We start from the raw sequence: 22,270 nt of genomic DNA on the forward strand, positions 1-22,270 counted from the left end.
AGATGTTGTTGGTCGAAAATGTCTTTCATTCACAATGAAACAGAATGGTCTCGCTCGATGCGTCATTTTAGAATGTGTATTTTCATATTAAGAGTTCTTAAAAGTTCTCAACTCAAAGCCCAACCATCAAAAGGATGCTACAATGTTCGAAATTATCAACTTAACATGCCCCCTTACTTCCTTCGTGACCTCCCACTACTTCATCTACCGAAATGATTAGGCAGATCTCGTTTTTTCTAGCATTAAACCTACTCATGATCCTTTATAGAGCATGGAGCAGACAGAGAGATGAAAGGACCACCTTCTCCTGCTTGCTTGATCGGAATCTATTCACATTTAGAATAGCTAAAGTGCTACTTAACTTCACTTAGTAGTTGAAACTCGGAGAGACAAAGAGAGTCCTCTCTCATACTTGCCATTTCCAAGGCTGATCAGCAAGGGAATTGGCAGGAACCAACCTTAGTTGCCCCTCGGTAGAGTGTATCTACTTAGCGAACTGGTAGGACGCGGAGATCGATTGATCAATATGCATATCGAGAGTTGATGCTTGACCGCCGCCCCCCTTGTCCTGCCCCGGCCGGGGAGGCAAAGGGGATTGCTATCGTCACCCTTTCTCCCGGTGTATGTGACAGAGAAAAAGTGACGCACTTTTTGGATTTTCGGTCTGCGGTTGGTTGGGCCAAAGAACGAGAGTCAGCTTCCTTAAGTCCGTTCTTCCTCAGTAGCTCAGTGGTAGAGCGGTCGGCTGTTAACTGACTGGTCGTAGGTTCGAATCCTACTTGGGGAGATTTGATTCATTCAGAATTCGAATTGATATTTATAGCTTTTCTGACTAGCGACCCCTATCCTTCTCCTTTTTTTTTCTAAAGACGCAGCAGAATCGTCAAACGGGACATCAAAAGTGGGAAGTTGATTGTAGGATTTCTATTCCTCACTCTCGTATAGGTGAACTTGGTTCATTCATGAAAAGGGATAAGAAGGATCCACTGGGAATGAATGGGAAGACTGGGGTAGTATCTTCATTAGCCGGAAGGAATTAGTCTCCACTAGTGTAATTCGACGAACGAACAAGAAAAGGCGTCTTTAGGTAGGAGGATGGATGGATGTGGTCCAATGGCTACAGCTCTGCCAGCTTCTTGTAGACTGGCAGTCTCCGAGAGGAACCTTAACCCCCCGGGTTAGGCCGGGTGGGATGGTATACTTTTTTTTCCGCCACAAGTGGGAACTCAATCCTTGGTAAGACACAAGGGGGGAAGGAAGATCTTCACTCATTCATTAAGTAAGTGCCTGCGGTGAGACCCACAACAAACGAAGGGGGTGGAGGGAGACCGAAGAAGGAACAATTGTCTTGAATGCTACGCTGGGATCAGCAGCTTCCAGTGTTTTCAAAATGAGTCGGGCAGGAAGAGGAAGATCGGGCGGGGAAAACAGGGTTCGAACCCGCGACTTCTGGCGTGACAGACCAGCACTCTAACCAACTGAGCTATTTCCCCCTTTCGTAACTACTGTCGATTCAACAGGCACCTACCGGTTACCTTTGTAACTATACCAAAGTAGCTGTACAACAGAATGCCCTTCACCTTTAGTACTTTTCTTTTTCTTTTGACGACAGTAGAAAGAAATGGCTCTGCTCGCTTAGAGAAGGGGCTTCGCGCTCTATCAGCTATCAGTTAGTTGGCGCTACGCGTGACTTCAGTTGACAAAAGCAAACAAGATAGCGCTAGCGCCCGCGGAGAACTTTTGTTTGTTCGCCTTCTAAAAGGCCTACTGACCTGCCGGTGAAAAGACGGTTACAAAACAAATAATAAGACGTAGTGAAAAAGTACCAAAACAACTGAAGCCTACATACCACTACGTCTGGGTTCCCCCTTCCTATGAACCTTGAGTCAATAGGTAGGGTCAACTATACCAAAGTGGAAGGGCCACTATCTAAGCTATTAGTGGGCTGGTTTGAACTATTGATTTACTGAATCGAGTGAAGCTGTGTTGCGTAACATATAAGTTGCCAAGGCCTAGAAGTACAAGTGGTCACCCTAACGGTCACTCTCAAACTCACTACTTGAGTGACGAAAGTCACTTAGCTTCTTTAATAGGGCTTGCCAAAGAACCCCTCCGGGGCCCCGAGAAGAGGAAGAAGGAGATAGAGCAAAGGTCTCCTCTTTTTGTCCGCTCTTCCCGGCATGTAGAGATCAAATTGGGCTTATAGTTTAATTGGTTGAAACGTACCGCTCATAACATTGATATTGTAGGTTCGAGCCCTACTAAGCCCATCTGACCTGCTTAATCAATGACTCCGGTAGTCACCTGAACCACTCTCTCGGATAGCCCACAGCCTCTCTTCTGGATGCGAAAGAAGATTCGATCAACGTACAAGGTTTGCCTTCTTGTGAGAAGGAGGGTTCTGAATTGTGTTCTCAGTGCAAAGGGAGTCTTTGAGAAGGTTCCGTTTTTCTGAAGAGAGAGAAGATCAATAGAGCAGTCCGGCAGCTGTTCGGGGGTCAGCTTTGGGATTTGCCTGATTGACCCCTACCAGTGTATTAATCTACAAAAATGAAGATTGACATTCGTCAATTTACCGGATCTATCCTCTTCTACTAACTTTACAAAATGGAAGGGAAAATGTGAAGACCAAAGATGTCAACTACTAAGCATAGTCAATTGCAAATCGGCCGGTTGGTTTGCTTCTCTCCAAGTATGGGAGATTTTCCAATCTTCGAAAGACGCTCGTACTTTCTTGATCTTATGAAGAAGGGGCTTTCCTTAGCTGCGGACTTTGGGATCTTGAGAGTAGACCATGTCTTATGTTAGGGAATCCGAATCAATCCAAATCCTCTGACACTCCTTTTTAGCTGCTATTTGAATACATGTTCAGATGCAAAAGAGCTCGACTTCGAGTATGGTCTTGTTCTTAACTGCTTGAGAGAACACATATATCCCCTTTTTATTGCTAAACCTCCACAAGCCTTCCCATGCTCGCTAATTGAACCGTCCGTCTTCATCTTAATCCATTCGTTTCCCGGTGGTCAACACATAATAGAATATGTTTGTTTTTGATCGGATTGAGACAAAAGTACCATTTTTTAGGATGTTCGCCGATTCTTCCTCTTCTTTCTCATAAAACTGGAGGTACTAGCTTCTAATCTGCATATTTTTGCAAATCCTTTTCCATTTGGATTTTTGAAAACATTAACTTACCTCTAGAATTCCACTATATATAACGTTGACGTTCCGCCAAAATGTGCCAGAGCGAGTGAAAGGCAAGCCTACCCACGGTGTTAACTTGCCATCCCCAAAAAATCTGCTAGCAGCCCATTCGAGTTCTGCTTGGAAACAAGAAGCTCTTCTTTATTTGTGTTTTTTTGCCCAAGATAAGCCCATTTTCCAGAGCCAAGCCTATTATAAGAGTTCAACTGCCATATTCGGATGGAGTCCAAATGCTTGCATCTTGGGCTGAAGAATGACCCAATTCCTTAGCTTCCATGCATTAATCATATCTGAATAGGGAGATGCCATCCATCTACACGACACGATAGCTTAAGCAAAGAATAGAGAGAGCTAAGCTAGAATACAAACAAAAAAGATATTCCACTAGCGTAGGCCTACCATAGAAAAGGCTAAAAAAACCTTTTCTTTGTCTGTCAGCGGGAGAGAAAGCAAGCTTACGGTGCTTTGGATGTTAATGTTTTTGTAGGATACTAAACACGTCTCTCTCTATACACACACACACACACACACATTGTTTTATACTCCTCTGTACAAGCGTATAAGAGCTATTATGCTCGATAAAAGGAAGTTTATGAATAAGTAAGTCTTTCTTTTTGGAATAGCCGGCGGGAGAACTTACTTTTCCGGCTATTGTATGAACAATGCCGTCCGCTTTTCTTTTTTGAGTGTCCATGGATCTCTCCGACGAAGTAGCGGAAGCATGAAATGCTATTCACGAATGAGCATTGCTATCTGATTCCTACAAAAGAGATAGGGGAAGCTCACTTTTGTCAAATGGGGCTAGAAAGCATAGAACCCCGTCTTAAATCAACCGGTGAATCCAGAATCAAAGTGAGGAGAACAGGATATGTTATGAGAAGAGTGACATGGGAATAGATTGCATTTCAAAAAGAATCTATACACTCAATAAGCCAGAACGGGAAGATTCAACTGCAAAAAGAACTGGTACGTTGTGAGAAGAGGCCTATTCTCAATAATGAACAAGATGATGCAGCTCTAGTTGCTGGAGGCAGAGGACGTGGACGCGGCAGGAATAGATCCAGGGGAGGACGCGAATAAAAAAGGCTATGAGGATCATAAAAATTGAGGTGGAGGGAGATTGTATAACTAAGGATCGAGTAGAGGAAGACGTCAGTCTTTCAGTTGTAGATGATCATTACCAAAAAAGATGTACATTCGAATGAAAAAAGAGGGCCTGTCTGAGAGGAAATAAAGAATATTCATTTGCGGATTCTTCCGAACAAGCAACGGATTGAGCAACTAGTGCGAAAGCCGTTGCGCGTTAGCGCATCCGTTTTCTTGCTCGGGAACGAGGGGACTAATTTTTTTGTCAAAAGCCATCTTTCTCTTTAACTAACTAAGTATTCTTAAAAATATGTATGTCTATGAGGTATTTTGACTTAATGGGAAGTAGGCATCTCATTCATAGGCAAGAGCAGGCCGGCCTGGAGGCATGAACTGAAGGCAGGCAAGAAGGCATTAAATGTTCAGTTCTTCGCAAGAGCACTCAAACATAGATTGAAGATCTTCAGTTCTTCGGTCGGCAGCCGCAGTCAGTAATAGCAAGCAGCGTCCCATACTACTTTTCCTTTGAATGTTCATTCTGGAATTGAATGTCACAAACAAGACTCATACTTCAGAAAAAAACTGCTTGAATCAGGAGCTGTAATCCGCAGCTTTAGAGATAGGGGCGGCAGTCACAGCATTGGCAGCAGTGAGCAGAGGTCAAGAAGAAGAAGCGGTAAGAGCAGTTAGAGAGCAAGCAGCGGCTCATCAAACCTTTCTGTTTTGGTTACAGCTCAAGCGGTTTGTTTTCAAGTAAGGTACTCAAGCAAGCTTTCCTCCTGAAGACAGATTTTCGGGTGAGCTAGCAAAGAAAGTCAGTAGTTAACCAGAAATTTAGGTCAAATTATCATTTCGTAAGTTTTAGTAAGGCCAGTTATGGGAAGCAGGCCTTGGAGAAAGAGAGGAATCAATCGTCCAACGCTATGTTAACAAATACGTGAAAGGTTTGATTATTCCATACACTTGAACGCGTTCCTTATCAATATGTTTTGGAGAGACGAGCAATGATTGCTTGACGATCTTCACTGCATGAGACTAGACTTGACTCAAGCTTCATACGAAAGCATTTACTGAACTAAAGCCGCTGAGCCAAGTCAAGCGAAAGGCTTATTCGAAGAAAGCTTTAAGAGAGTTTGTTGTCCCATGCCTTTCTGATGGTGAATCTCCTACTGCTTCTTCCAATTCTGAAACTAAGATTGGCCTGTTAACCTTTCCCTTCCTTTAGATAAAGAGCCCCCAGTTTCTCCAAAAGACCTCTGCGTGTTGTCATTCAACTCCACACAAGCCTGTTGTTGGGCTACTTGCGTCTTCGGCAGATACAAAGGAGAAGTGACGGTCGGTGAAATAGCCCTCCAACTCGTAGCTCTTCTTGCTTAACGTGAAAACTCTCCTTTCCGATGAAAACGAGAAAGAAAGATGTCAACTACTAAATGTGCTGCTTTGTGAATTTGATACTAGGTAATTTTCCCCCCTCGGCAGGCAAGTAGCCTTTGCGACTTACATCTCTGCTACAGGAGGGTATGAACCCCCGGATCTAGGCGAGGTGATGGCGGGGAACTCCAACAGGTTTTGGTTTCCTCCTCACTGATTGATGGAGCCCAAGACTACTTGACGACTTTCGGTGTGGGGTCAGCTTGAGCTGAGGTCGTCTCGTAACAGGAACATGAAGAATAGCAAACAAGCACACAAGCAGGAATAGGAATATTGGCTGTCACTATCCTCTGGTTAGCAATCAACTACGGAGCTGGCAACTCACAAGCCAGCAAGTCAACCTCTGTCAGATCTTCGGCCCAGTTTATGGATGAAACTGACTCTACTTCCTCATTCAGGCTGATATGAACTGCAAAAGTTTTCATCTTTAGCGTGGATATCGTAGGTATAAATGAAAGAAACTGGAATCAGGAAGTTGTTTCATTCTCTTGATATGCAGAGGGGAGAGCATGCGCTGTCTCAGGTAGTATATCAGTCGTTAACGATCTTACCGGGACACATCCAATTGAAACTAGAATCCCAACCTCTTTGGAAGAAGCTCCAAATAGAAAAAAATTCAGAGCGGGGAATCTTCCTACAAACTAAAATGTGTTAAATATATATATATACCTACCTCTGCCTAGAAAAACTGGAGTTTCAGGCACCCTCGTGGGAGACATTGGATGTTGTCAACCGGCCTTAAAATGCTCATAAACAGCTCTTCCCCCTTTGACTTAGTTTTCGCTCTCCTCTGTTTCTAGTAGAAAAAGCCTGATCCTACTTTGCGAGTCCAACAGGTCTAGTATTCTTTTCTTTTTCGTCTGAGGGAACATGGTAGCCCTGATCTAGCTAAGACTTGAGATTCCATTCTATTTCATTCTGATCTCGTTAGTGAGGAAATAGGTGAGGCGAGGCTAAGACAAGATATGGGACTTCCCGCGCTAAGTTGTTCCAATCTCTGTACTTAAGTAACCGAACTCGAAAGTGCTACTATGAGCTAGATTTGTGCGTACAAGGGTAAAGAAGCGAGCAAGGCTACCTTTCCGCTGGAAATCCTATACCTGAGTGCTATTTGATCAGAGTGAGTTGTAATTGAGCTTGATTTACTTGCTCTTCTATTTGCATTTTTTGTTAAGTATGTGGGTGACTCATCGTCGTGAGATCGGTTGGTCGAAAATTCTTTTCAAGTAGTCTCAGTCGGCGAACTCGGCTCCACAGAAGAAGTCAGTAGTGAATCAAAGAACTCATGCATGTAATCAGTGACTAGGGATCGATCAATCGGATGCAACCGAGCCATACAAAAAGAATTGGAAAAGGGATGACGCAAGAGCAGCGGAAGGTGACTTAGCAACATCAGTCATTTCCTATAGAAAGGAAGGAAAGGATCTCTCTTCTGTCTAGACGAAAGATCACATTTTTGCTACCGCTCTCCCTCTTATGAGTCTCTGTCAGCCGTTGTTTAGTAGCTTTCAATGCGAGTTCAGTCAGTCTCTTATATACTGAAAAGTACGAACTGACTTAAAGCACGAACATGAAGGAAAGGCTGAATTCGAAACATCTTGAATCGGATTCTCTCTTCTCAGAGAGCTTGAGAGTGAAATGAGTGGGCCGGCCAAAGAAGACCACTATGGAAGTGAAAGGGGAGGGCAAGAGCGGTTCGAAGACCATAGCCCGATGTGGGTACATTGGCGTCATCGTCGTATGAAATTCACGCACAGAGGGCGCCGCATCACTCTCAATGGCATTCAAGATAATCCTTCCTGCCGTCCAATCTCTGTCCGTAAGCTGCAAGGATTGCTGAAACGGGGTGCTGTTAGCCAGTGTGTGCAAGTGCGTCAGATTCACCAGGAGCATGATCTGCAAGCAATTATACTCTGGATGCTGATCCTGCAGAGCAGACACCTCCAGCTGTTCAAGAACTGCTACAGGAGTTTGATGCTTTGTTCCGGGAGCCAAAGGAATTACCCCCTCGTCGTGCCTGTGACCACCAAATTCCGTTGGTGCCAGGTGCAGTGCCAGTCAATGTCCGACCATATAGATATGCACCCCACCAGAAAACAGAGATTGAGAAGCAAATCTGTGAGATGATGAACAATGGCATTATTCGTCGCAGCACGAGCCCCTTCGCTTCTCCAGTGCTCTTGGTTCGTAAGAAGGATGGATCCTGGCGCTTTTGAAATATCCTATGCCAGTCGCGGGTTGTCCCAAGCTCAACGTAGGTTCGCAAGAGAAAAAGGGGGGGGGGTACCTTGTCTGTCGGTCGAAGAAGGCAACAAACAAGTGGAAGCAACCGATGCTTTGGTCATTCTACTCCTTGATGCCAGTCTGTTCTTGCTATCATGCTGGCAAAAGCGAGGGTTTCGGCCGGCTTTACCTACTATTGGATTTGAACCAATGACTCTCGCCGTATGAAAGCGATACTCTAACCGCTGAGTCAAGTAGGTCAAGCTGAGTTAAGTCAGAGAAAATCAAAAAAAGAGAAAGCCAACCAAAGCGCAACCAAAGTTCTCCGCGGGGTGGAGCGCTAAGAAAGAGAAAGCATTCTCGCTATACGAAATGAAGCAGCAGCTAGCGCACTAAGATAAACCACTTGGTTTAAAAAACTGCTTAGTGGCGTGTGATTTCAACACTATTCCAGAGGTATATGACAAAAATGGTGGGAGAGACCTCTATGTTCCTCGGCTTAAATCATTCTATGATTGTTTACAATTCTGTCATCTATTTTACATGAGGGCTAGAGGGTGGTCTTGGAGCAAGAAAAGTGTTGAGTCCAGGCGCATTATGGTACGACTGAGACTGAGTTGGGCAGGAGCAAGCGGTTGGATTGGCCTGACTCTTCAAGACCAAAGATACTCGGCCTCCTCTTCATCAAGTCACGAAATTCGACCCTTAGTTAGCAGCACCAAAACTAGAGCAGGCCCAAGACAAGCAAGAACAGTCAGTCAGCACCGATCAGGCAGGAAGCAGACAGTAAGCTAAGAATACTGGAAGAAGGTGGTCGCTCAGCCAAAGCCCTAGTTCAACCAGAACAGTAGGGAAAGCGGTAGAGGCTGCTCCGTAGCTTTGGTCGTCGCACTCTAATCCGCTTTAGAAGAAGCAGCTATTCTATTGCTTGGCTATAAAGCCTATAAGTAAGAACTATGGGGAAGGAATCCGATCTGCAGATGAAGCAGAAGCAGGCAAAAGGCGAGCGCACAGCGAGGGATTTTCCATACTAGATCGACTCAACATTACCGAATCTACTATGAGACTCTCTTCTCTTCATGGTTGGCTGTAAAAAAGAGTCTCTTTAGTCCCCAACTCTATGGATTTTACTTTTTGGCTCAACACCCTGCTCTCGATGTTTGCTCGGGACGGGAGGCTATGAAATAGTTGAAAGCAGATGCAACATTAAAGAAAGTCAATCCAGTAGCCTTAAGTCGTACCGAACACTATGTCCTAATAGTAAGGGGTTTCTTTCAACCTGGTGGTAAGCCGGTGGTACCCGGAGAAAACGTTGCCCGAAGGAAGGGACTAAACCCATCTGTTCAAGCAGTAGCCAAGTAGTACCGAAGGAGTATCTCCGAGTTAAGGAGTACCCAAGGGAAGGAAGAAAAACCAAGTGAAAGAAAGAGATCGCAATGGTCTAAGATATAGTCAGTGAACAATAACTCAGATCTGATGTCGGATCGAAACAAAAATGCAAAAAAGACAACACAAACGTAAAAGATCAAACTCTAATTTAGTTACTGAGTGAGATGTTTTGCTACCTACAAAAGGTTGGTTCTTCCCCTACAACCCCTACCCCTCCAAGGCAGTACTCTTCATCGGCAAATCCGAATGTCTCGATCCCAGTTGAGACCCACCTACAGAAATTGTTCCATCAACGGCTTTTTCTGTAGTGGCAGGAAGTCTCCAACTCTTCGATATGCGCTAGCTAGGTAATCCCTTTACTTAATCTGATATGGGATCTCTTGCTACCAGAAAGGAACTGAACTGGCTTGCCCGGAAAGAATGGATTGCGACCCTTGGAGAGCTAATGGTATTGGACTGATAGCGCACTGATTGAACTGACCCAGGACGTACCACTGGGGAACCTGTGGCTGGAGAGAATCTCTCGCGATGGAGAAATGTCAAATGGGAAGTTCTATGGAGGCACACATCGTGTCGTTCATCATCGAAATGGGACTGACTCGCTCGGGAACAGGCTCAGGATTGAGGAATTTTCTGGCGTAACACACCCGTAATGGGGCAATCTAACTAGCTGGTCAAAACCCTTTCCGCAGTGCTTAAGTGGTGCTGGAAGGAATCAAGAGGGGAGGAGGAAAGCTGTACCAGGTGGAAGGAGAAGAGCTGATTGCTACTAAATCAGAACAAGCTTAGTTCTGCATGATGGCTCAATCATGCATGGTCAACTCAGTAAACCTAACATCTCTGATCTCTGATCCAATTTCAACCCTACTGAACTCTTAAGAGTAGGTGTTTCAAGAACCTAAGTCCTTACAAAAAAAAGAATCCATGACCACTATATACCCCCGAAGGTACTGAGCCCAAACATCTGAAGCCATACAGATACTCACATCTGCAAAAGGCTGAGATTGAGAATTAAAGAATTGCTGAAGAATTCACTGATACAATCCTCTACTTGCCCCTTTGCTTCACCTGTGCTGTTAGTGAAGAAGAAGGATGGGACATGGAGGATGTGCATTGAAACCAGGCAACTGAATGCCAGTACAGTAAAGAAGAAATACCCAATTCCGGCAAATAGATGCCCTATTGGATGAGTGGTGCTAAATATTACAGCAAGATTGACTTAAGATCTGGCTATCATCAGATCAGGATGAGAGAGGAAGACAAGCCCAAAACTTCATTCAGAACCCTGTAACTATGAATTCAATGTGATGCGGGCTTACAAATGCTCCTGCAACGTTTCAAGCACTCATGAATGATGTGTTCAAGCCCAGAAGATTTGTGTTGGTTTGATGATATACTTCTTGACAGTAAAACACCGAAGGAGCATCAACAGCACTTGCAGCTAACACTTTTTCTTCGGAATCAGCTACATGCTAAGATGAGAAAGTGTGAGTTTTGACTTTCAAAGGCGGAATATTAGGGGTAAAATGGAAAATAAGGTGGTAGATGCATTTAATAGGAGAAAGGCCGGAACATCTGTCCAGCTGGTCCAAGGTGTGCAAACCGCTTTGTGAAGGCCGACTGAGAATGAGGGACCTAGTAGTGTATTTCGAAGCCTTCTAGGCAAAGCTGCTTTGGCGTGCACTGAAAGGGCGTCTTCCTTTCCTATATTATACCAGAGGTGAGTGCATAATCTGGTGTAGAACGGAGGGGATATCCTAAGTTGATGTGCACAAGTGCTTCCTCTGATTGAAGTCGATTGCCTCAACCAATTTCTTAGTACATCAACACAAGAAGTGGCGAATTGGGGATGGTACTACCTCAGTGAAACTGTGGGAAGATGGGTAGGTGGGGCCTCTCAACCAAGACACCGCGGTTGGCGAGTGGGGACTCTACTGAATTCTAGCATGGGTGTGGTAGATTACTAACGTGAAGCCGGACCTCTATGAGTGCTCTACATGGCCAGATCAAAGCTATTCTAAAAACTAGATCCAGCGGAGTGGGAAGTACTCAAGATGTAGAAGAGGACTCAAGCAGGGTTGGTCCTCTTTCTCTGATGTGTTCTTAGAACCCACTACCCTCCCTCCTAAAAGACCATGTGACCATCGGATTCACCTCACGATAGTCAACCAGTGAATCAAAGGCCTTATAGGTATTCACACCACCGGATGAAATTGAAGCCATAATCAAGGAGTTACTCTAGAATGGTACTCTACAACCTAGTTCATGCCTCACCGGCTCTTCTTTACAAGAAGAAAGAAGGTTCGTGGCGCCTATGGATTATAGGCAACTCAATGCGCAAACCGTAAAAAAGAAATACCCGATACCGGTCATTGATGACCTTCTGGATGAGCTACACGGTTATACTGTGTACTCAACAATCGTTTTATCTATTCCCACATCGATTCACCAATCCTGGAACTCGTTATGGATAGAAGGTCTGTAGAAGTGAAAGTAGGACGACAGGAGAAAAGAGTAAGGAGTACCAGAAAAAGAAGATTTTGTACTTTCTGCCCACGAACAAATAGTAGCATCTGAAACTGGAAAGATTTACTTTGGATAGTAAATCCCCAAGGAAGGGCTATAATCCAAACAAAGGAGGAGCTAGCGGATAATTTGAATTTCAACGATTAGGGAGGGGAATGAAACACTTGTCTTTCACAATCAATTCTTTCTTTTTCTATGTTTAGGACACGCGAAGCGAGAGCGAAACTCGCTATGAGGAGAAGACTCGGCAAGAGAGGTTTGAACAAGAGGAACTGCCGTCTAGTTGAGTTTGATCATTCTCTCTTTCTATCTCTCTTTCTTTCAAGAGCTGAATAAGGGCATATCCACAAAGGAGAGAGAAAATCGGACTTTCTTCTTTACCCCCCTCATTATTCAAGACGTGAATATAAATTGTATTGTACTCCCTTGGATCTTTTCCGGGATCTTTACTCGTTGTTGATCAAGGAAGCTAGAAGGAAGATGGGTGGTAGGGTGAATGGACATTCGTATCCTCTCCGACTCGTCGATTAGGAGAGTAGCGACCAAAAATAAATCATTATACAGGATAACTGCTGTAGAGATAAAATGTAGGAAGGAGAAAGTTGGTTTCAATGAGTCATGTGAATTGTAGAAGAAATAGGTAAACAAGGCGGGTTAATATATATACGTTGAAAAGCAAGGGGATAAATTGAACGAGATGAAGAGCAATCCAGAATCCTATTTTGTATACTATAAGAAAAAGGCACTGAAAACTTGGAAACGGAAGATGTTGTAACTGATATGGGTAGTCACACATTAGGCAAAATGGTGTAGTGATTGGGCCAGGTAGCTTCTTCTTTTGAACAACATTTCATTCTGTTTTGGATGCTTTCTACTATGTTTCAAGTGATCAAAGAAGAGTTTATTTCCCACTACTCATATCACATCTTATGTGTTGATGCAAGCTGACTAAATCAATAAGATGGTATTCGTATTTGATTAGACAAGATGGTATTCTTGTTTATTCTGGAGCACAATAATCCGGATCTCTATCTTATAGCTTATGCTTCCTATTCTGTATGTATTACGGTCATGTCAAGTCAATGGTCTGTCTGCCCTGCAACCGGTCTTGAATGGCTTCAGTGAATTGTTTGCTGAGCCTACAGAGTGACCTCCTAGGAGGACAATAGACCACAAAATACCGTTACCACTAGGCACTAAACCTGTCAATTATTAGAGAAGGGACGGAGTTCAAGATAAGACTATCTTGCCTGTTTGGTAGAGAGAGTACCAGGTATTCCGATGGTTAAAGATTCAAGTCTTAGTGGCAAAGGGTGACAACTTTGGCCTGCAACCGTTTCCACTTTACGGCCCACAGCTTGTGTTCTTCGGTATTAATTCGGTTTCTGTTTGTTTGGCTTGTCTCGTGCACCACCTGAATTGAATAATAGTAATGGGACTCTGGTAATCCAGTGATGAAGTCAATGCTGATAATGGACCATGCTTCATCAGGAATGGGTAGAAGATCGAAGAGGCCAGGGACTTTTTAATGTTCTACCTTAGCTTGCTGACAGATTTGACACTTGTTGACAAAATATTCCACTGATTGAAAGATTGTTGTCCAAGCAAATAGTGCCTTGATGCGGTGATAAGTAGCAGTAATGCCAGAGTGGGCACCAATACCACTGGCATGAAGTGCTTGCAAGATGTTTTTTTTTCATTTAGAAGTTTGCACCAACCCATACTCTTCCTCTATATCGAATGGCCCCATTATGCAATGAATATTTCCTATTCTTGTGAGTGCTCAGGACTGCCAATTCAGATAGTAAATTCTGGGTGAATGTGTCTTTGCTGTACCCTGCAACAATATCAGTGAGTCATTGTGGTTGACAGGAAGTAATGGCATTGAGTTCATCTGGCTCATGTAATCTAGATAGTGGTGCATCAGCTGCCCTATTCTCTGAGCCTTTTATTGGATGGTATATTGTAATCCCATGAGCTTGAGGAAAGGAAAGCTTTGTGCTGGATTGGTGTTTTAAGTCTTTGAGCAGTCAAATGAGCTAAGCTCCTGTGAATGAAACGCCTGTCCTGCTAAGCCCAAACTCTAATGTGCTTGACTTGGAAGTAGGCCACTCTTTCACTGTGAGGATCTTCTTTTAGTCTGTAGCCACCCCTTGCCCACTAATGACATGACCCAGGTATTCTATCTGTGGTTGAGCAAATGAACATTTATTCAACTTCACATATAGTTGATTCTGCTTCAGAAGGTCAAATACTTGCTGCAAATGGGTGACATGATCTTGCAAGGATTTGCTGTAGATTAAGATGTCATCAACAAAAACAAGTACACAAACCCTAGTCAGCTCAACCAGAATTGTGTTCATAGCACTCTGGAGGGTGGGTGGTGCATTTGTGAGCCCAAATAGCCTAAAATTCATAGTGACGTGGGTCTTGAATGTCGTTTTGTATTCAACTGCTTCATGTAATCTTATCTGATGGTAACCAGCTCTTAGATCCAGCTTAGTAAACCAAACAACACAAGATAACTCATCCAACAATTCTTCAACTACAGGCATTGGGTATTTTATTAGACGAATCCATCTTATTTCCTTATTTCTCTATTTTGGTAGCAGGAGAAGTAGTTTGTTCAGCCCGGACTTCAAAGTAGTCTCCCCCGTTGACCTTCTTTTTTAGATAAAATCCTCAATGAGTGGAAAGGACTCCCAAACTTGCTCCACAGTACTATACCATACAGAGCCGCGCCCTTGTGATATGATAAGAAGAAAAGGGGCCAGGGCGCCCTCTTTTCTTTTCCGCACCAAGCCTTCTTGTAAAATCGGGTGTATAGCTCAGTTGGTAGAGCATTGGGCTTTTAACCTAATGGTCGCAGGTTCAAGTCCTGCTATACCCAAAACAAAAAAAAACCACTCTTGTATTCGTAAGGATGCATAGTAGCCTTCAAAGATCACTCTTTGGCCTTGAGAAAAGCCCCTTTCTCATCAACATCCCGACTTCGCTCGTTATTTGAGGTAAGTATAAAGGAGACCAGACTGGCTCGGTCATTGATAGGCCGGCCTTCTCCTTATTCATTGGATAGGGCGCGGGGGAAAGTCAAGTCAAGCACTAGTTAGTTGGGGTGGGACGCACCAAAGGAGCGTTCGTTGCACTAGCGCCTTATCTTTTGAAGCTAAACAGAGTCTCGAAAGACGGAGTACGTCCGAAGTCGTTGGCTGCCTTTTTGTAGTGCGCAAGTCAGAGTGAACTTCTTCTTCTGTTCTGCGAATCTACTAACGAGAACTGCCGTACAGTCCTATCTTTTTTAAGAAAGATCGTAGATGAACATTTCGTTTCGTTACCTAAGTAGTTGAGCAATTCATTCCAAGGTAAACAAAGAGGTATTTCCTTTTCTCGTTCAGTCCTTCTCTCCTTCCATCCCAGTAGGCCTATTCATGCTTTTTTGCTATCCATCTTGATCAAATAGAAGAAGGGGAAATTCAGACTAGGCAAAACACCTCAAAAAGTTAAAAAAATATAAAACAACTTTCTTATTGTCAAGTAGTAAACCATAGTTCTCATCCTAGGAAACCATATCAATCATCGGTTCAGAGCTCCCAACTACGAAGCTCTTTTCTAGAGCGAGTCAACAATTCATGGATCCATGGTTTGGATGAAGCTATGTACCCGAGTAGAGATGATTTGTCTCAAAGATGTTCCGCTCATCCAAGAATCTGAAACTTCATCTACATAAACTCATAAATAGCCCTTTCCTTTCTTTTCTTGACTTAAAAAGGTAATCAATCCTTTCTTTTCATCTTTTATCAAGTCTTCCTCTTCCCGATTGAGGCAATCAGGGATAGAAATTAGGATCAACTATGAGGAGTAGGGCTGCTGGGCAAGTGAATGAACTCTGTCCTAGGCATTTCCAATAAGTTCAGTGAAGTGAGGGCGAAGCCTTTTTTGAGAGGGAAAATACACTCCAAATGATATTCCATAATGGAAGGAATGAGTGGAAGATTTACTGGAAGAAAAAAATACGATACTTTTCTAGTCGTAGGTAGGGCTACCTATCTAGTTTCGTGCTTCGGGCGTACCAGATTCAATAGGCTAGGTTATAGATGACAGATTTCTTTAAGAACTAGCCGCCTATAAGCCTCGCTAGTAGTATTCCTGCCCAGTGCCGGAGTAATGACTCACAAGGTAAGTTCTCCTCGATGCATTTCCAACACTCTCTTTTTCTCCGTACACTTTTGATTCCTCAGTAGGTAGGGACAACGTTCGAGATCTCATCCGACCGTCTATTTCTCATTGATTGGGAGATTGGATTGGAATCCGAGGAGAACTGATTGGATGTCATGGAATGAATGGGGCACTACGTTGGTTACCCACTGCTAGCCTAGCGGAGATTTCTCTATTTGTTGAAGGTGGAAAGGAGTCATATTTGAATCGGAAAGTTGGGCTCGTTCACTCACACCTTTCTTTGATTATCGATGACTTGGCTTCTTGCTCAAGTAAGCACCCGGCATACCAATTCATTATCCTTGGGGCTCGGCTCGCTCCTTCCTATCTACGTTATTCTTTCTTTGTTACTCTCGTAATGACGTTCCGAAAGCAATCAAGGTTAGCAGGTCACAGCTCTGATTCTTCTTCCCTTATAGAACCTTCCTGCAAGAAATCAGTGGAAGTGGGTCCGCCCCTACAACTCATCAAATCTGCCTTCTTTTCTATTCTGCGCTGTACATATTCTCAAGTTATGAGAAAGAGTGGATTTGAACGCAATTTGGAATTAACAAAATAAACGAATGAAGAATATTTTTACCTCTTATCCGATAAGCAATCAAAGCATTTGAACTGCTCAATGAACAATAAAGAAAGAGCTGAGGTAAAAAAGTATATGTGTTACTAATAGTAAACCAATTTTATTTGGAGTTTGCTTTCAGCTGAACTTGTTATAACTAAAAATGAGGTGAGGCTTGATTAGGTGGCTTTGCAAGAACTAGGGAGGAACACAAGTTATGTACTTTAGGCTAAACATATGAATTTAGAAGATCAACTTTTCCAATTGCACATAAACAAAAGCAACCACTAAACCATAATATTTTCTCTATAAACTTCCATAATATTTTCTCTATGGTGAAGTAATTTCATCGATAACCACTAAACCATTAAGTAGCGATGTATGCAAAGCTAGACAACGAACATTTCATAATACACTCGTTCTGCATATCTTTAGGATAAAAGATAAAGCTGTGAAAAAAATCCGTTTTCCTAAATAAAAAGATCAAGAAATCTATTTTGTATGGTTCTTATTTCGTTGAAAACGTTTCCATGAGACTTTCTTTCATTGAAGAAGTCCATGACTTGTTCTAGGTGATATGAGGTTGAACAGGCTTTAGAAAAAAATGCAAAGAAGGGTACATGAGGGTGGAATAAAAATCAAAAAGATGACCCCTTCTTTCTTCCTGAGCATTACCGATAAATATTCATTTTTTATACGTTAGGTTGGGTTTCAGATGTATATCATTTATTATATGAAACCAAAAAGAAGAAATGACAAGAAAGTTTTATATAGATGGAGGAATAAATTATGATGTGGAAAACAAGGCAGGGGTTCAAATCCTGTCATCCCTACCTATTACTTCTCCTATGGGCAGTAACGAGGGATCAATTGAGATCAATTCAAATTGGACAAAATTCAGAGTTTCATTTTTCTATATGCATGCGGTACAAAAATCATCCTTTTCTTTACTGCTTTATCTCTCGGAAAGCGCTCTTAGTTCAGTTCGGTAGAATGTGTGTCTCCAAAACCCAATGTCGTAGGTTCAAATCCTACAGAGCGTGATTCTGTTCTTGTTATGTCGAATCCAAAAAAAGAACTTATATAAATATAAGAAATGAGACAGTAACGAGGTCCATATCGTCATCGTAAAAAAGAAGAGAATCCTTAAAAGCCATTTAATGCATTCTTGCCTGCCTTCAGTTCATGCCTTCAGGCCGGTGAGAAATATAGAATAAAGCTAGGTGACGTCAAGGCATTTGAGAACCAATTGCTTCTTTTGCTTTTCACCAACCTTCATGTACAATCTTATTTCGTATTGGGGTACAGCCTATCGTAGGCCCAACAAAGGCAAGACGGAAAGCAAGCATTAAGTGAAGAAGCAAGGTCCAAACAAAGTAGTGAAAGATTGACATTGAAAAGCTTCTCCATGTCTATATCTGTCCGATGGACCAAGTTCAAAGGAAACGGCTTCTCTACTACATCAAAAAACCAATCCAAGCCTGAAAAGGAGAGTTGCGGTTAACGATTCCTATAAATTGAGAGAGAAGCATGTTCTTCATGCCCAAGGATAAAGTAGATGGAACCAGTTCTCTAACCTTCTTTTTGTAGCAGATACTGCATAAAGTTTACCTGCCTTGTAAGGCTTTTGTAGGATTAATCAAATTTTCTTTTTCTCGTTCTATCTCAGAGTATCCATTCATTCGATCTTGCTATCCGCTCTCAATTGAATCCCTTCTCTGTTGTCGACAGGTGTGTCCGCATCAGGACCAGAATAACGGTCTAGTACCTCCGTACTCGAATACCTCCTACTTTATTAATTAGGAAGTGAAGTAGGGAAGTTTCCTATTCAAAGTACAGTGCCTTTGGTACATTGGTGCATCGGGGATTTCCAGGTAGCAAGTCGGTTGAGTGAGGGCTCCATCCATAATAGATATAGCTAGTGCACAGGATCTCCCTTCTGCGAACAAAAGGACAAAAGAGCCGGGTCGGGCGTTGATTCGCCGTTGCTATCAGTCGGTCTACTCGTGCCTGCTGCTTACTTTCTCGGTCGTTTATTATTCTCGAATAGAAGATGATAAGATGCATACCCCCTCCTCATTAACTATGGTACTTATTTCCTCACAACCTCTTGATGCAAAAAACCTATTCTTTCAAGGAAAAGACCTTTATAATTCAGTGTAGTTTTTCACTGACTATTCTAGTGTAGTTTGACTCAAGTATACGTTTTCTGAAGTCTCAGATTGCATGCATTTCTTAAATAGTATTGCACACTACTAACTAAAAAACTAGTACTTTACTGACAGGAAGTTAATAAGTATATAATATGCAAACAATCCCTCGCTTGGTAGTTTCCTTTCTTTCCTACCACGCAATCAATCTCTTGCTTACTTAAAACTCTAGTTTTGTCGGACAACCTTGCTTCTTTCTTAAAGCAAAGTGCTGAATCCATAAGCTTTCGTCGGAGCCTGCCACCAATCAGTCTAAATTAGTTACTTAATTCCTTAACTACCTAGCTTGCAGAGAATAAAGTAGGCTTTGCCTGAGATACGTAAAGGAGGAATAGTCAACTATACTCCGAATGTGCTTTGAGCAGACAGATATGTAGGTTGCTAGGAAGGAGGTAAGCGCTTGTCATTCTGATGTCAAGAAGTAAGAAGAGGTAAAACTCCTAAAAAACAACTTGATCTATGTTGAAAGTTTATGTTAGCAAGCAAAGAGATTGCCTAGGGCGAAAGAAAATAAAAAAGATAATAAGAAAATAAGTGTTTCAAGCCTAAGCAAAAGATAGAATGTTGTATTGCCATAACCTATGTACTTAAGCGAACTAGCGAAGAAAGGCGAATAATAGCTTTGTTCAAGCCCAGTCAAAATCTATCTCTGATAAAGCATTCAATCTTTCATCTTTATATTCATTATCTGCAAGTTTTGAGTCCTTCTTTGACATTCTCCTTCCGGCACTTTTTAGTCATAGTAAAGATGTGCTGTAAGGATCAAGAGTGTACCTTATTTGTTTTAAATTCTGCTTCGCTTTCATCAGCATTATTATGGGTTTGCCTGAGGGCTGCCTTATATTCGATATACTCCCCTCCCTTTAATATTATTCTATTTAATGCAAGAGTAAGAAAAGACGTCTTATTCTTCAGTGTTGAGATCCTTTTTGCGCAAGGTTCCCTCCTACGTATACGATTCTCACTGATGGGAGTAATATGCCAGTAACTGCAGACTAAGGCATAGCCTAGTGGTGGGAAGGGGCTGATGCCTTCCCACCCACCCAGGTTCAAGGCGTGGTACTTGCAATTTGGGGTTGTTGCACCAATTATACTGTAGGGGGTTCCCTTACAGTCTTTCTTAAAAAAATGCCAGTAACTATAGAAGACTTTATTATTATTCTAAATAGGCGGCAATAGGTCCATCGAGATAAAGTATGACTAATAAGTAGTAATATAGCTAGTTGCTATACATAGACTTGAAGTCAGGGCTTACTCATCCTAATCTTCTCTTTACTACTTAGTTAAGTTTAGTTAAGGTATAGGATCAGAACGAGATTTTCTTTGATTGCCGTTATAGGAAGTGAGCAAGCAAGGTAGACACGAAAACTCAGGATAGACGCGCTGCTCTTCTAGCTTTGGTTGGAAATAGAAAAGCAAGTTATAGGGCCCATGCTGCATTCCCTGAAATAGCAGTCTTTTTTTATGTCTAAAGAAAAGTTGCCTATTAATAAGCAGTCTTCCCTCTTTCATAAGGCTCTAACTTGCGTAAGGAATCAAGGAGCTACAGGAGTATACCGCCGAGTACTTACTATCTTGGATAGCTTTTTGCCTTGCAAAGAGCATAGATTCAACTTCAATATATGTAGCTACTCTATTGCTTTATTGCAATCCGCTCCGCGCCACTTACTCGGGACTATATAGTTCTGTCTATAGCTAGTGCTTACTTTTCATAAGGTATAGTTACTGGTCAGATTCGAAGTCAAATATAGTTGTAGTGCCTAATCCAAGGCAAGGGGATAAGTGCTTGCATAGGTTAGGTTGAGATAAACTCTATATTTCCAGTCTTTAACGCATCCATTCCTTGGGCTTAAGCATTGTTGAGCTTGACTTGTTCTAGCATAAGCCATCTAGTAGGCCTGTTTAGCATTCTAAGTAACCGCCTTCCTATACGCATAAAGTGGAGTTATATTAGTACCTCACACCACAATATAAGTCTTATTCTAAGTAGGATTACCCACATTTATTTACTAAAATTTGCTTTATGAAAGTAAATGACACCAGGATGGTTTCAAAATATCTTTCTGATGATAATAATCAAGAAGGTAGCGTACTCACTTATAGTATAAGCTTGTACAAGTGAGCCGGTATTAAACTACTCTTATTAGGCAAGCTGGTAAAGACCTACTCTTAGGCATCGATAGTAGGTATTGTCAATTTCTTCTTTTTTTCAAATATCCTCAACCACATGGCCAGAGAAGGGAAGTAAGGAAGAGTATAAGTCTAAGATATAAGTAAAGGTGGGGCTAAGACCTCTAAGTCAAAGAGTGAGGGCGTTAGCGGGTAGTATTTTGGAATGCTGATGTATTTGATTGATAAACCATTGAGTCGTAAATGACCTATTTAGTTCCGAATGAAATATTGATTGACTTTCCATTATACCCTTCTTCCAGCGAAGTGCTTTAACTCTCTTACATCTACCCTCTCTTCCAATCAAGTATCTAGAGAAGGTAGCGAGCCTTTTGAGGTATGGCCTGATAGCGCCTTATAGTCTTGACCTGAATGCTTGAATTTCTGACCTCACTGGTCTCAAATAAATAGACATTCCTATCCTCTTAAGGTTCTCTATGCCCTCAGACATTGATTGCTATACAGAATTTAGCATAAAGTATTTGAATATTGATTATTATTATGAGGCTGAGAGAGCAAGTAACTTAATGAAGCAAGACTTAGAAGAAAAGGAGAGAGATTCTCCACACGAACAAACGACCTGTCAGGTTTGAACTGACTTAGGTTGGACCAGGACCCACCTATCTCCACCAAGAAGGATTCGCTTTGGTTACGCAATTCAGTTGGCGATAAAAGCCAACCTAATCTGCGGGCCGGTAGGCCAGCCAACACAAAATCCAATTCGAGTTTTCAATATGGAGCCTGAAATAGTTTTTCAATTCAATACGGAGCCTGAAATAGTTTCTCAATTCAATACGGAGCCGGAAATAGTTTTTCAATTCAATACGGAGCTTATACTAGTCTAGTTCAATTAAAGAGAAAATGGCGAAAAAAAGTTTGCTTAGAAGGGAAAATTCCAAAAGCGCATATAAAAAGACATCAAAAAATGCACATACATCGGTACCCACGGAAAAGGCAAAAGCGGCTAGCCGCTCCAATAAGTTCAATGAAATAAAAAATACATCTACATTTGATAAGAAATCTGCATTTGAGAAAAGTAATCAATATTTGCATTAGCAGCGAGGAAATAAGGAATATGAGAATAAGGGTTTGGATTAGGGGGAGGAGGGGAATTTATTTCTGCCTCCAACTCCATGAAATTCGGACTCACACTTTCTACGCTCATAGCCGGCCCATTGACGGAATTTGGGTATGACGACGAAGGGTCAAATTCCACAAGCATTCCGTCTATTGAATCCGAAAAAAAGGATCCATCGTG

General features: G+C 42.3%; 4 non-coding genes across 4 annotated transcripts; 3 read left to right on the plus strand and 1 right to left on the minus strand.

Annotated features, from left to right (window-relative positions):
* Positions 1 to 715: 715 nt before the first annotated feature.
* TRNAN-GUU (transfer RNA asparagine (anticodon GUU)) lies at positions 716 to 787 on the plus strand. The gene has a single exon. It is a non-coding gene; the product is annotated as a tRNA-Asn (tRNA).
* Positions 788 to 1,419: 632 nt separating this feature from the next.
* Positions 1,420 to 1,493, minus strand: TRNAD-GUC (transfer RNA aspartic acid (anticodon GUC)). Its single transcript has one exon. It is a non-coding gene; the product is annotated as a tRNA-Asp (tRNA).
* Positions 1,494 to 14,676: 13,183 nt separating this feature from the next.
* Positions 14,677 to 14,749, plus strand: TRNAK-UUU (transfer RNA lysine (anticodon UUU)). Its single transcript has one exon. It is a non-coding gene; the product is annotated as a tRNA-Lys (tRNA).
* Positions 14,750 to 17,602: 2,853 nt separating this feature from the next.
* TRNAW-CCA (transfer RNA tryptophan (anticodon CCA)) lies at positions 17,603 to 17,676 on the plus strand. Its single transcript has one exon. It is a non-coding gene; the product is annotated as a tRNA-Trp (tRNA).
* The last annotated feature ends 4,594 nt before the right edge of the window (positions 17,677 to 22,270 follow it).

This window comes from Aegilops tauschii, chromosome 7 (genome assembly GCF_002575655.3).
Source record: "Aegilops tauschii subsp. strangulata cultivar AL8/78 chromosome 7, Aet v6.0, whole genome shotgun sequence".
NCBI lineage: Eukaryota > Viridiplantae > Streptophyta > Magnoliopsida > Poales > Poaceae > Aegilops > Aegilops tauschii.